The sequence below is a fragment of the Saccopteryx bilineata genome, chromosome 2 (genome assembly GCF_036850765.1).
Source record: "Saccopteryx bilineata isolate mSacBil1 chromosome 2, mSacBil1_pri_phased_curated, whole genome shotgun sequence".
NCBI lineage: Eukaryota > Metazoa > Chordata > Mammalia > Chiroptera > Emballonuridae > Saccopteryx > Saccopteryx bilineata.
Window position 1 is genome coordinate 298,686,300 of NC_089491.1, and position 14,960 is coordinate 298,701,259.

The window sequence follows — 14,960 nt, forward strand, 5'->3', positions numbered from 1 at the left end:
CAAAAACTCTGTGTAAAGATTTTATTTAAAACAGCCAAGAAACTGTCCTTTGTGTTCCCCTGCTTTCCCAAGGAAATGACCATGGGCCTCTCCGAGCTGACGACTGATGTCCTGTTTTCCCACGCATGTCCATTTGAGGGAGTGACAGGGTCCCAACCTGAACTGAAACTTTGTTCACCTTGAATTCCGATGTCCCTGGCATGTGTGGAGAGTCATGGTGTGGGCCTCCCAGGAAAGAGCTCATCTGAAGGAGCAAAGGGGAGAGTTGCCCAGATCTGGGTCCCTGCGAGAGAAGCAGAGAAACGCAGATGGTCCTCCCGTTGGGCACGAGGGGCACCTGCCTGAGTCCCAGGGAGAAACGGCTGCAATAAGGAAAGAGTTAAGACTAAGTAGGTTGTTAACAGAATCTGGCAGGGTGTGGAGAGCCTTAGTGCAGGGGATGTGTGGCCCCAGGGCGGGTGGCTTTGGCACAAGAGTGAGGCTATGTGGTTGACCCAGGGGGCTTCACTGGCGTATGTAATCTCCATAACGGGGCTCAGCGCAGCAAGCCAAGGCATGAGAAAAACGGTGGATACTCCTGATAACCCTGAGGACTATCTCATGTACACATGTGAAGTGCTCTGTGGGGACCAGCAGGAAGAACGATAAGGAGGCTGGAGGGTTCAGAGTAGCCAATGGGGCCGAACAGCAGAAATGTTATTTTTAAATCTCCACCCGGTAGAGCAGGCAGCAATAACAGTTACGTGTGCTAATCCTCTCACCTGCTTTTGGCAGTTCTAGAATGCCACAGAGGCGAGTTTGAGCTCTTCCCAAGACATACCCTCGGAGGTGGACAGTTAAGCCTCCAAAGCTCCATTGTTGAGTTTATTAACCCTGGTTCAATAGGGCAGGGCTATATTTCAAGCCATTCAACAAGCAATTCCCTCACTGTCGGACACTGCGTGTCTATAAATACAGTCATTGTAGTCGATGGCATTGGCACAGCCAACCTAAACTTGAGTGGGATCCAGAGAAACGGCTTTTGGCCTATGAAGGAAAAAGCAAAAGAAAACAAACACTTTTTTAACAACTACAATTCCCATTCATAATAGGAAATACTGGCTGATAAACCTAGGGCTTAAAATAAGCCAAACAGAGAGAGGTAGGTCTATTCATTCCACGTGGGTGGTGACTTCCAAGGAACATGGAGGCAGGTGTGAAGATGGCAAAGGAATGAGGGGAGGATGGTAGACAGGGTTGCAGTTTGCACCGTGTAACTTCTGAAAACCATTTTCTGGCCTTATGTGTGATCATATGTGATGACTTTATTATAGGCAAATGGCCTATAAATCTTATAAATAGTGAAGCTGTGTGTTAAGAAAAACTATCCAAAAATTTCACATGTGCAGCCTGACCTGTGGTGGCGCAGTGGATAAAGTGTCGACCTAGAAATGCTGAGGTCGCAGGTTCGAAACCCTGGGCTTGCCTGGTCAAGGCATATATGGGAGTTGATGCTTCCAGCTCCTCCCCCACTTCTCTCTCTCTGTCTCTCCCTCTCCTCTCGAAAATGAATTAAAAAAAAAAAAAATTTTCACATGTGCCATTTAATGTCATGCCGTTGCATTGTCTAACAAGTGCACCTGGGGATCACGTGATGCTGTATGGAGATGACTTAGTTAGACTTACTAATTACTAATGGTTAGGGCCAGACTCTGTGAAGTTAGATGTTGAGAAGATTGTTGAGTTGAGAATGACTTTTACTCAGTAGAAATGCAAAGAAAGTCTGTCAAATAGAAAACACAATCCCAAAGTCTGATCTTATAGCCATGTGGGATGTTAACCAGTTATATCTAACTTTGCAAAGCTACTTTCACATCTTTTCTTTTAATGATCACATAAAAGTCTCTGTGTTTGCTTTTGCTTTGGCTTCGTCATCCTACTGGTTCCCTCTCTAATAAGTAAAATAAATCTTCGACTATGTGACTGTATGAGCATCATGTTTTCAACATTTTATAGATCCTCCCTCCTCCCAAATTCACTGTGGGCTTCCCTGTGTATAATTATCCATCTTGTTCTCTGTGCATCATAATGAACTGGATTCATCTGGCTTCCATTTCTCAGCTGGCAGAATAGACAAAGTACCTTTGTTTTTAAAAAAGAAAGTTCTTTTCATTTCTACTTTGAAGCCAACTCACTTCAGGAAGTTGCTCTGTGACCTTTTGGGCCCAGTGTTGTACTGGTTACTGCATGAATTACAGAATAAAAGGTCATAGCTCCTGTCCTTCGGTGTCTTACAAACCAAACAGGGAGATGAATCATATGCACTTTTTAATCATAGTCATCTGTGTTGAGACACGGCTATGCTCAGACCAGTTAGCCACCCTGAGTTCTGAGGCTAATCTCATTTTATTCTACAATCTAGGGGGGTAGGGGGAAAGTAGCAAGAAAGATGACTGGAACTGTACCAAGTTTCTGCCTCTCTTGGCTCTCACCCAAACTAATCGGCCTGGGAGATTGATTTCCCCTCCAGCCAGCATCTTGTTCAGCATTTCTGCTCATCATGCTTCTGGCACTGCTTCCTCAGAGGACTGTCCATCATTCCCCAACATCGCCTGTCCTCTGGGTAAGTCAGCAGACAGGTGCTGGGGGCGCAGGAGGGACATGCCCATGCCGAAGGTGCGCCTGATTCACAGACTCTCCCCTTCCTCCTTCTTGTTACCTTGACTTCTCACATCAGAGAGAATCATCAGGCAGTCTGGCAGTGAACCAGGAGCAGGGGGAGGGGTTGGGGTGGGAGCTGTAGGAGGAAAAACATTCCTGGGATGTGTTTGAGGGAAGAAAGCTTCTCGCTGGGGTGTCCTCTAACCCCTCTGAATTCTTATCAGCCCATCATTGGGAAATATTCTAGAAACCAGTGCTGATTCTCCAGTCTCTTCAAGGTCAGAAACAAAAGGCCCGTGTGTTCAGTGTTCACACAAAGGGAGAAGGAGGAAAGGGCGGGCTTTGGCATCACATGCTCATTTGGAGAAGAGGCTGAGAGTTGGCTGGGGCTACAGTGCGGAGGAGGTGGAGACAAATCTGTCCATACTTCTGTTAAACTATTTTATAAATGAAACCCAGCTGGTGTTTCCCGGTCCCTTCAGATCCAGATAAGGTTTGTTTGAACTGTCTGGATTATTCAAAAGCCAGGGCCCTCTTGCAAATTTCTGTGTGTTATTAAGGAGAGCTATATGATCTTGTTCAGCTTTGGCTCCAACATTCTGCCCCTGCTGAGTTCTTGTTCTCTGCCCTATATCTTATGGCTGTTCCTTTATTTGCACCCTGGCTTTAGCCCAAAGATGAAAGAACTCAGTCCTCTTTCCACAAAATAACCGTTCACACATGGAGATGAAGGAAATCTATGTGCAGCCACATAAACTATTTTAAATTGGGTAGTAGATATTCCTCTCCTTAAAAGTCCTTTGGCCACTCTACCTTGCTGCCCCAATTCTCTTGTTTGTTATGCAAAGGCAGCCTGGTGGGCTACTTAGGGGCATGAATGCTGACAGAGTTCATATCCTAGTCTAACCCTCACTTCACCAATCTGTGCCTCAGTCTTCTCATCTGTAAAATGGAGATAATAACCCACCTACTTTATAAAGTAGTTGTGAGCATAAAAGAAGATATATATGCCAATAAAAATGTTGAAAGGTCTTTGATGTCACTAGTTATCAAGGAAATTCAAATAAAAAACCACCATGAGATACCACTTCACACCCATTAGGATGGCTAGAATAAAAAGTTCAGACAATAATAAGTGTTGACGAGGATGTGGAGAAATCAGAACCCTCAGATACATTATATCAGAATTGTGGAAATAGAGTTACTATGACTCAGCAACTCTATACCTAGATATATACCCATACATATGTCCACACAAAAACTTGTATCTGAATATTTATAGCACACTACTCACAATAGCCAAAAGGTAGAAACAGTCCAAATGCCTATTAACTGATGAATAGATATCGGCAACAAAAAGGAACAAAGTCCTGATACTTGCTATAATGTGAGTCTTGAAAACATTGTGCTATGTGAAAGAAGCCAGTTACAAAAGACCACAAACCATATGATTTTTCCCATGTGAAATGTCCAGAACAAGGAAATCTACAGTGTACATTAGTGATTGCTTAGCGCTGATGGGTGAGGTGGGGTAGCTAGAGAGGTAGCTAGCTAAAGGGTACGGGGTTGCTTGTTGAAGTAATGACAATGTTCTAAAACTGACTGGTTAATGTTTGCGTATGTCTGTGAATAGTCTTAAAAACAGTTGAATAGTTTATTTTATTATTTATTTATTTATTTATTTATTTATTTTTTTAGAGACAGAGAGAGTCAGAGAGAGGGACAGACAGGAATGGAGAGACGAGAAGCATCAATCATTAGTTTTTCATTGCACGTTGCAACTTCTTAGTTGTTCATTGATTGCTTTCTCATATGTGCCTTGACCGCGGGCCTTCAGCAGACTGAGTAACCCCTTGCTGGAGCCAGTGACCCTGGGTCCAAGCTGGTGGGCTTTTTGCTGAAGCCAGATGAGCCCGCACTCAAGCTGGCGACCTCAGGGTCTCGAACCTGGGTCCTTCCACATCCCAGTCCAACGCTCTATCCACTGTGCCACCACCTGGTCAGTCTGAATAGTTTATTTTAAATTAGTGAATTGTATGGTATATAAATTTTATCAGTGCCTAGCACTTAGGAAAGTTCAGGGTCCTTCGAGGAACCAGATGGCACTTTAAAGTGAATAATACAGGAGAGATTAATGAAAAGTCTATTTGCAAAGGTATTAGGTAGGTTAGAGGAAACTAACAAGGTGGGATGCCCCAGGGAGGTGGGGAGGGAATCAGAGAATGGGCTGTCTTAGGAGAGGGTGGCCCAGCAGGGCGGTGGTTTCTGTGGAGAAAGCCACTACTGCCTCCCCGCCGCCCCGCAGGGAGGGGCCAGGAGAAATAATGCCTGACCCGATCCCCACTCACCCCCACGAGCCCCCCAGGAATGCCTGAGATGGCCGCTGAGGCGCCCAGTGATGTTGTCCATACAAGTTAGCCTCCTGGGCAGAGACAATTATTATATGGACCAACTCGGCCTTCCCCTTGTTTGGTCTTCTCCTAAAGGAGGGCCCGAGTTTTTCAAAAAAATATGGTCTAAAAAGATATACATTTTTAAGACTGTTTGCTTGCTAAGAGGATTGGGAACTTTTCCGCAGCAAAATATTTGTTGCCCATTGCAAAGGTGCCCCACAAACTTTTCTTAGAGGAGTTGGAGAAAGAAAACTAAAACATCCAAATGTGCCTCCCAGGTTATTTACCAAGTGGGAGTGGGAGGGTGGGCACAAACAGGGGTGAACTGTGTGGTGGCACCTGTGCCTCGCAGCCCAGGACAGATGTTCCACTTCCCCTTCTAGTGACCACACCTACAGAGCTCTGTATCTACTCCTCCCAGATGTCATTTTCTCCCGGAAACGTGGCATTCCTCCTGATAGACGGGTGCATCCATCTTTAGATGAAAGTCAGCACAGAAAGGGAGCATCGCTACCTGGTATGAGCTGAATCATGTCCCCCACCCATAAGCGGAAGCCTTAAAGTTCTAACCCCTGTACTTCAGGATGTCATCAACTTAAAGATAATCTTTAAGAGGTGACTGAAGTAAAAGAAGGTCATCAGTGTGGGTCCTAAGCCCTTATGATTTAAGTCCTTATAAGAAGAGAAATGTAGGCCCTGACCGGGCGGTGGCGCAGTGGATAAAGCGTCAGACTGGGATGTGGAGGACCCAGGTTCGAGACCCTGAGGTCTCAGCTTGAGCGCAGGCTCATCTGGTTTGAGAAAAGCTCACCAGCTTGGACCCAAGGTCACTGGCTTGAGCAAGGGGTTACTTGGTCTGCTGCAGCCCCACGGTCAAGGCACATATGAGAAAGCAATCAATGAACAACTAAGGTGTTGCAACAAAAAACTAATGATTGATGCTTCTCATCTCTCTCCATTCCTGTCTGTCTGTCCCTATCTATCCCTCTCTCTAACTCTCTCTCTGTCTCTGAAAAAGAAAAAAAAAGAGAGAAGAGTAGGACATAGACAGACACAGAGGGAAGACCATGAGAAGACACCAAGAGGACTGCCATCTATAAACCAAAGAGAGGGCTTTGAAGAAACCAATCCTGCTGACACTTTGATCTTGGACATTTAGCTTCCAGAATTGAGAATGTCTGTTGTCCCCTCCTCCCCTTGCTTCTCCTCCAAGTCCTGACTAATTCCCCTTACCCCCTTTTCCTTTGGAAGGTTGAGATAAAGCTACTTGGTTCCCACTGGGGACTTTGCTTCCCAGTTCTGCCCTATCATTTACTCATAGGAAGAGGATGTGGGTGCTGTACTAATACGTCAATTCAAGTATACATTCTGCTCCATCAAACTTAGGAGTATAAGCAATATCAAATTTCAATTTATTTCTTTAAAACAGACTTAATTGCCCTGAACTTCCTCCTTCCTAGTTGACTAGAAACTCAACCTAAGTCACAGTTGGGGCTCCCTTTCCAGATTTGTGCAAAGGTCCCAGGGATCTTGGGGAGCCCACAACATTTTGGGAAGGCCTCTGGGCTGCTCTTCTGCCACTCTGGTCTCTGCTGACCCACTCACTGTCCAGACCAGTGTGGACTTTCACCGGGGGAAACTATATTGGTTGTGTCGCACTGCTTGGGCACAGAGTAGGGGCGGGTGTTGGGTGGAGAGGGGGTGAACTTGGATATAGCGGTTACCAGGGGCAGAAGAGGCGGATTGATTCCATTCCAGTCTGGAAAAAGCCCTCCAAAGTCTTCTTCTTTGGCTGTCCTGCCTCTCCTCCTCCAGCCCTGATCTCAATGTCCTCCACCTCCAGGACAAGCCAGCAAAGTTCTCTTGGCTTGGAAGATGCCGCTTCACCCCTCCCCTCCAAACTCCCCAAGGCAGGGAAACGCCAGGACTGGGAAACATTTTGGTGGGAATTTGCAGGAACATCTCTAGCAGTATAAAACAGAGCAAAAGTTAGTGTCAGAAGTCATCCTGTGCCGTTTTGATAGAATGAAGGAAGCTGTCACACTCTCCTCACTCACAAGCCAGACTTCTGTCATGGTGCAGCTGGCGTGCTGTCACAGGAGGGGCGAGGACAGGACGCAGCCGGCATTTCCTCTGAGTTCAGACTGCTGTGGCGGGAAGGGGCAACCCTAGGAATGACGGTTGCTGAGCGAAATTGCTTTCCGTGCCCACGAGCCTCAAGCAGCTTTTCCAACCAGGGGGGCTAACTAAGTCAGGGCGGTGAGATGGCATCCTCGCCTCAGGTTTCCTAACAGATAGACAGAGTCGGAAAACCTCTCTGCCTGCCCGCAGTGACTGGAAGCACTTGGTGACAGGTGTTACACATCCTTTCCTCTCCATCAGCACCTCCTCTCCCCATGTGGCTGCAGATAGAAGGGGGGAGTAAAAAACTCCAGTTCCAGGGTGCAGAGTGGCCACTTTCTGCACAGTGATTGAGACCCCCGGGGGACACTGTGCTCACACTGAGGAGCTAATGAAAAAGGTGAATCTGCCCCCAGTGCTGGAGCAAGGGACGATGTGTGTGTGTGTGTGTGTGTGTGTGTGTGTGTGTGTGTATCTGCCCCCAGTGCTGGAGCGAGGGACGATGTGTGTGTGTGTGTGTGTGTGTGTGTGTGTGTGTGTATCTGCCCCCAGTGCTGGAGCGAGGGACGATGTGTGTGTGTGTGTGTGTGTCTGTGTGTGTGTGTGTGTGTGTGTGTGCGCGCGCGGTGGGGAACCAAGGGCTGCTGCCTCCATTCCAGTGACTCCTAGAAACCCAGCCTCCTACACGAGCCCTTCTTGGGCTTTTTAGAAAAAAGAGAACCACTATTTCGTCTGCTAGGAAATACACACACTCACTCACCCACCCAGAGTGATGTTTCATTTTGTCATTTGTTTGGGAGTCTGCTCCTTTGGTCCCTGTAGAGGTTGCAGGATACCTGCCCCTCTTTCCCTCCCCATCCTCACCCCCAAGCCCACCCTGAGGATTTGTCTCTTGCGAATCAGCACATCAGGTAGTTAGTTGCTTGGGGAGATAGCATCAGTTTTCTCTTTGCTGTATCCAAGAAGCTTTCTTGAGGCTGGACAGAGGTCTGGAGACTGTAACAATGAATAAGATAGAGTGGTGGGCCTCAGCCTCACAGACAGATTTAGACAACCACTGGGAAGGTCTAAAGGGCAGGATTGAATTTGATAATACACTGTGATGATTTCAAAGAGGCGATCATGGCAGGGGGTCTTGGGAGATGAGGGAGGGTAAACAAGGGTAGAAGTGGGGATTGGGCACTCCATTCAGAGGAAACAGGAGGGCCAGAGATCTCTATCCACTGACCCTGCTTCATTTCCCTCCAGCATTTAGCACCATCAGAAATTATATTTTTATCTAGCCTCTAGTTGTTTATTTTCTGTCTTCCCATTCCAGCTGCACCAGAACTCTGAGCGCAAATGCATGTCTGACTCATTCATTTCTGTGTCCCAAATGCCCAAAAGAATTCCTGGCACAATGTGGGTGCTCAGCATATATTTGTAGAATGAATGAATCAATGGCCATGCATAGGAGAGGGGGAGAGGGGGGGCTCTATGAGCTCCACAAGTATGTCTGAGGTTGTTTCCTTCTTACAAGGCCACTCCCCAAGAAAGGTATCTGTTATCTCTACCCTACAAATAAGCAAACTAAGGTAAGACAAAGGTAAACTAGTTGCCCCAGGTCACATGTTCAGTAAAAGGGAAAGCTGGGGTCAAAGCCTAGGCCATGAGATTCCAAAGTGAGGATTCTACCAGGAAGAGGCTTTAGAAAGCTCCTGCTTACGGGGTGCCGGTAAACCTGACCAGACACGAAAGGGAGAAATCCCCACACAAACGCATTTCCATCCAAGCAGCTGGCCTTGACATGTGGCCTTGGCCACTAACTAGCTATTTAACTCGTGGACAACAACCTGATTTCTCTGACCGTCTGCTTCTGCTGCAAAATGACGATGGAGACTACATCTGAGGTTGTTGTGAGATGATGCAGGTAGAGCACCCAGGACGGTTCCTGGCCCACAGCAGGTGTTCAATAACCCTTTCTCCATGACCTCTTGCTGTCTTTTGCTTGGCAAATACTGTTCTTTGGAGTGGGACCGAAGAGGCAGGAAGTATTAGGACATCTGGACCCAGCATAGGTGAGCAAGTGGACAGTATCGAGAAGAAACGAGTGACAATCTAAGCCTGGGGCAGGTGGACGGATAAGAGGCTAGGAAAATAGGCCCTGGCCGGTTGGCTCAGCGGTAGAGCATCGGCCTGGCGTGCGGGGGACCCGGGTTCAATTCCCGGCCAGGGCACATAGGAGAAGCACCCATTTGCTTCTCCACCCCCCCCTCCTCTCTGTCTCTCTCTTCCCCTCCCGCAGCCAAGGCTCCATTGGAGCAAAGATGGTCCGGGTACTGGGGATGGCTCCTTGGCCTCTGCCCCAGGCGCTAGAGTGGCTCTGGTCGCAGCAGAGCGACGCCCCGGAGGGGCAGAGCATCGCCCCCTGGTGGGCAGAGCGTTGCCCCTGATGGGCGTGCCGGGTGGATCCCGGTCGGGCGCATGCGGGAGTCTGACTGTCTCTCCCCATTTCCAGCTTCAGAAAAAAACAAAACAAAACAAAACCAAAAAAAAAAAAGAGGCTAGGAAAATAAATACCCAATGGAGAAAATGTCTATCTCTGCCAGATAATCTCTGACTCCTCTAGAGTCCAGAAAGGAGGTTCAGACAAGCAACCTGAATTCTTGGCCTTTGTGTCCAATCTCTTCTCTGCAGAGAGGGGTTGTCACAGCCCGGTGAAGGGGAGCCAGGGGACCAGCTGCCTGGGGCCTCATACATACAAACTGGGTGGTCTCTCCAAAGTTCTTCAGAAAGTCATTCTAATCTTGGGTTTGTGTTAGAAATGTTCACTTTAAAAGTTATCTGTGAGTTTAATCCTACATTGCACTTATTTTGAGACTTTCTTTTTCTTAAAACATAGTGTTCCCTGCTCTATGAAAATTATTTCCTGAAATAATAACACACCATCTGTTGGAATCACTTTTATAAGGTATTAACCTATAAATATAAACAATTAAATTATACCACAAGTTTTTGTACCTGTTTTTGAATGTCTACATTTCCAATGTGTTGGAGAGAGAGAGAGAGAGAGAGAGAGAGAGAGAGAGACACTTGGGGCTCTGCAGCTCAGAGCACAGGACAGCAGCAGCAACCCGGTCACCCAGAGGGGAAGTGAAGAGCCTGCCACTGTTCTTATTTACAGCGCCACCTGGTGTTTATAACTCATAAAACTTCAACGTCTTCATCCGTAAGAGCTGGAATTTGCTGAGTAAGATCCCCACAGCTATTCTTTGAGGCATTCTCTCTCAAAATTCTCGTTTTTATCCACTTGAAAAGAACTCAGCTTATAAACAAGAATAATCCCAAATATAAGTTGATGTGCCATGACTTTCTGATGGGTGGAAGCTTTACAAAGTCTCCAACAATCAGAGCTGATGAAAAAGCAAGTGAGTACCTGATCCTTGAAAGTGTTCAAGCAGAGGCTCGAGACTGCCTGTGCAGGTGACAGGTAACACATGGCTCAGGTGGCAGACTGGACCACAACACCTCTAAGTTCCTACCAAACTGGGGACCCTGATCTGTTTGCTAATTTTGCTCTGAAGTGCACCTGAAGAGATGAAAAGCATGTGGTTATGGGCTTTCGGAGTTAAAGTCTGTTTTCTTGCTAATTCTGTTTCTGCTGCTCTTAGTTTCCATAAATCCCAGGAGAAGACACTGTCCTCCCTCATTTTTATGACTCCAGTGTGGATTGGAGAGGACGAAAGTGATAGTGCAAAGTCACAGACACCTAGTGCTCACTCCCCATTGTCCCCAAATGGCCAGGCATCAACCCCGAAGTTCAGTCCTGCTGTTGGTTTCTGCAGAGAACAGAAGAAAGAACACGCAGTCTTTGGACGTTAGGGCTCTGTGATTCCATTTCTGTCTTCTGTGCAATGAGATATTTGCTAATAATACAGGTCTGGCCTCTATGGCTTAAACAGATTAGGGAGTTTGGTTTTCACATAAGAGTTCAAAGGGAGCCTGACCAGTGGTGGCACAGTGAATAAAGTGGGGACCTGGAACGTTGAGGTCGCTGGTTTGAGACCCCAAGGTTGCAGGCTTGAGTGGGGGAATTGTCCAATGATCTCAAAGTTCACCAGCTTGAGCCCAAAAGATCACTGGCAAAAAAAAGCCCAAGGTCGCTGGCCTGAGCAAGGGGACATTGGCTGGGCCCTGGTCAAGTACAACTAGTATAGCAGTTCCAGAGTGTGATCAGAAACCTGGCTCAGCTCTGGCCAGACAGATAGCTCAGCTGGTTAGAGTGTCATCCCCATTCCCCAAGGGGGGTTCCATCCTTGGTCAGGGCACACACAAGAATCAACCAATGAACACACAAATAAGTGGAACAACAAATCGATGCTTTCTATCTCCCCCCCTTCCTCTCTCTCTAAAAATCAATCAGACTCCTCTGTGACTTTATGCTCCACATCTTCTGTGTACAAAGCTTCCTTCCTCAGGAGCTTCAGCTGGAAAAAGGGAAGACCAAGAGGAAAAAGGGCATTCCTCTCAGTTTTAAAAGCCTGCACAATGGTTACTGCGCACTCCCCTGGCCACGTCTTACTGCGAGAGGCACTGGCAAGTGTAGTGTTTTAGCTGGGCATTGTGTCACCCCAATAAAATCCAGGGTCCTGTTGTGAGGGAAGGAGGGGAACACAGGCAAACTACAGCAGTCCCTTGCACTGTCTCAAGTCCCTGTCGGCATAGTGGTGATTACACCCTACTTCGTAAAGAGGAGAAAGCTGAGAAGCGGCCAGGGGGACCTGCAGTAGCTCGGTGGTGATGTGGGGTCCCATCACGCAGCACAGTGCCAGCACTGAAAAATGATGGCGAGCCCAAAGCAGAAGCCCATGGACATCTGTGGGTAAAACCCAGCTGTGATCCCGAGGCCATCTCCGGGGGAGTGAAAGTGACAGATGAGAGGCTGCAGAGGGCAGCAAGGACAGGGGCTGAGGACACTGGGTTGGTTGCGTGTCATTCCTTGGGTTGGCAAGAGGTAGCCAGCTCTGGCCTTGCCTCAGTTGGGAGAACAGATTGGCAGGAAATCAGTGCAGCTTCCAAGTCACTCCTTCCTGCCCCTTCTATGCCAGTGAGGCTGCAGTACCCACCTCGTCACAGGCAGCTGCAGAGGCCCAGGACTGAAGAACATGACAGCTGGGCCAAGAGCAGCCTAGGAATGTGTCATCACTCCCCTGACTGTCCAGCAGGTGCAGGTGTCTCTCCTGCAGTGAGGGTGACATCAGGGAAGAGCTGCCCACAGGGGCAGGCTGACTCCCCTGTGTGGGGCGAACGAGCCCATGTGGCAGTCACATCTGGCCCAACTCCTCTGGAGCACAGACTAACTGTTGAAATGCCAGCCCAGTTGTTGTTGTTGTTGTTGTTTTAATCACAGCTTGGAGCTCTGTTCTTTCTCATGCCCTCAGCTCGCGAAGGAATAATGGCCACGTGGCCCGAGGTGGAAGGGAAACCGGAGAATGAATGAGAACACAGGCGATGCAAGCAGAGGGGACTCCTTCCTGTGTGCAAAAAAAGGAAAGTTCTCATAGAGGGGAAACAGAAACAAAGCAAACTTGGAAGACAGAATAGGAACGAGTGTGCAGCTTCAGAAACATAAAATGCATAGTATTGCAGTTCTAGTTAGAGCACATGGTGTAAGAAGAAGAAACACAAGTTTTTAGAAGGAAACACATTCTCCTGTCAGCTGAACAAGATGGGGTTCACTTGGGAGGGAATGTCCCACCAAGAAGAGCAGCGCCCCCCTTTCATCTTCCAAAACCCACTCATGGATTATCTGTGTATCTACGCCCAAGTCACTGACTGTATTTAACAGCTGACTGATAATTGTTTAGAATTCTGTTTAGCAAGGCTTCCAGAAAGGCTTTTCTCAGTGAAAAGTATGGAGTGGAAATGTAATGAATGTCACTGCCGTAACTCCTTTAGAGAAATTGGGAAGGACTGGAAGGAGAGGATGGGCTAGCTGTGAGCGCAGTCTCCCTTGGAGGTTTCTCCCTGGCATGAGATGTAAGCATTTCCACTACCTTCCTCTTCCAGAAGCTTCTGGCAGATGATCATATAGAACTTGCAGCTCACTCCCTTGCCCCAGGCCTTCTGTAATTGTGAGACCCTAGACTCATCAAATCTAAACTCTGCTGCCTGCAGATCTGCTCCTGTGGCCCTGGGAAGGCTGGGCAGAAGGCGACCAGCAGGCTCTCACAGCACCTGCCTGCCCTGACCCGCCTTGGCAGGCAGTGCCTTGCCCCCACGTGGGCACAATCAGGTCTGAGAGCGTTCAGGAGCCCGCCTTGGCCTCTGGGGTGTGTGGAGTCAGCAGGGACCCATTCCCCATCCCACCGGGGCCATCTGCACTCAATTATAAGCCTTCGGAAGCCGGCAGAGGGCTGTTTAGCTGCTGCTGGTTCTCTGTGATTAGCTAGTTCTTGTTTTTTGAATATTGCACCTGGTGTAGCAGCTGTAGGAAACATTCATGATTCAAAGCTTTTTTTCCTCACAAAGAAGAAAAGTGCTAAGCTAGTTATTACTATGGGGAAGGGAAAAAAGTTTAAAAGTGCTACTTTCTGGATGAGTTCCTCTCTGTACCTTATAACTCCACCTCCTCCCAGGATTGGGCCCATTCCTTTTTCTATTTTCAATAGACACCATATAGCCCCTTGCTGCAAAGGAGCCTTGCTAAGAAATAGATCGTAATCCCACCCAGCTCAGGCATTATCACCCACAGTCCAGTAGACTCTTTTCTCTCCCTTATTTCGTGAGTGCACCAGGCCTGATGTTAAGGTATCCTTTTAATGAAATCATTCCAGAGACTCAACTCTTTGCAAGCAACTTAGAAGCCAGGACCGACTACAGAGCTTATCTTCTCTCCCAGGTGCTGAGCCAGGGAAAAGCAAGTACTTTGCTCACGCCTGGAATCCTGAGTTCTCTGCAGGCAGGAAGCAGTTGGCTGGCTACTGGCCGGCACGCACATCACTATGGTGCCTACTAAAGTGCACATTCCTAGGCTACAGCGCTGCCTTGCAGTCAAGGGAGATCAGAGGAGCTGGAGATTTAGGAGTCTCGTGAACACAGACAATGAACACCAAGAGGTTAGCTCAAATTCTCAGGGAGCAGAATATGGCAATAGAAAATGGGGTTGATCAGCATTCATTCTTCCTCACATCCTCGTATCCCTCAACTAGGCAAATGAACTCATTTCTTTTCTCATAATAATCAAGCTCACTGCCCTGGCCGGTTGGCTCAGCGGTAGAGCGTCGGCCTGGCGTGCGGGGGGACCCGGGTTCGATTCCCGGCCAGGGCACATAGGAGAAGCGCCCATTTGCTTCTTTACCCCCACCCCCTCCTTCCTTTCTGTCTCTCTCTTCCCCTCCCGCAGCCAAGACTCCATTGGAGTAAAGATGGCCGGGCGCTGGGGATGGCTCCTTGGCCTCTGCCCCAGGCGCTAGAGTGGCTCTGGTCGCAGCAGAGCGACGCCTCGGAGGGGCAGAGCATCGCCCCCTGGTGGGCAGAGCGTTGCCCCTGGTGGGCGTGCCGGGTGGATCCCGGTCGGGCGCATGCGGGAGTCTGTCTGACTGTCTCTCCCTGTTTCCAGCTTCAGAAAAAATACAAAAAAAATAAATAATAATAATAAAATAATCAAGCTCACTGGTGATGCCAATAAGCACGGGGCACTCTATGGATATAAAAAAAGGTCTTCGTAGGATGGGTTTGGGAGGCTTATGACCATCACCTAAATTTCTACAACTTTAGGAACCAATCAATCTACACAGAATAAATAGTTTTACTGCCCTGGCCAGT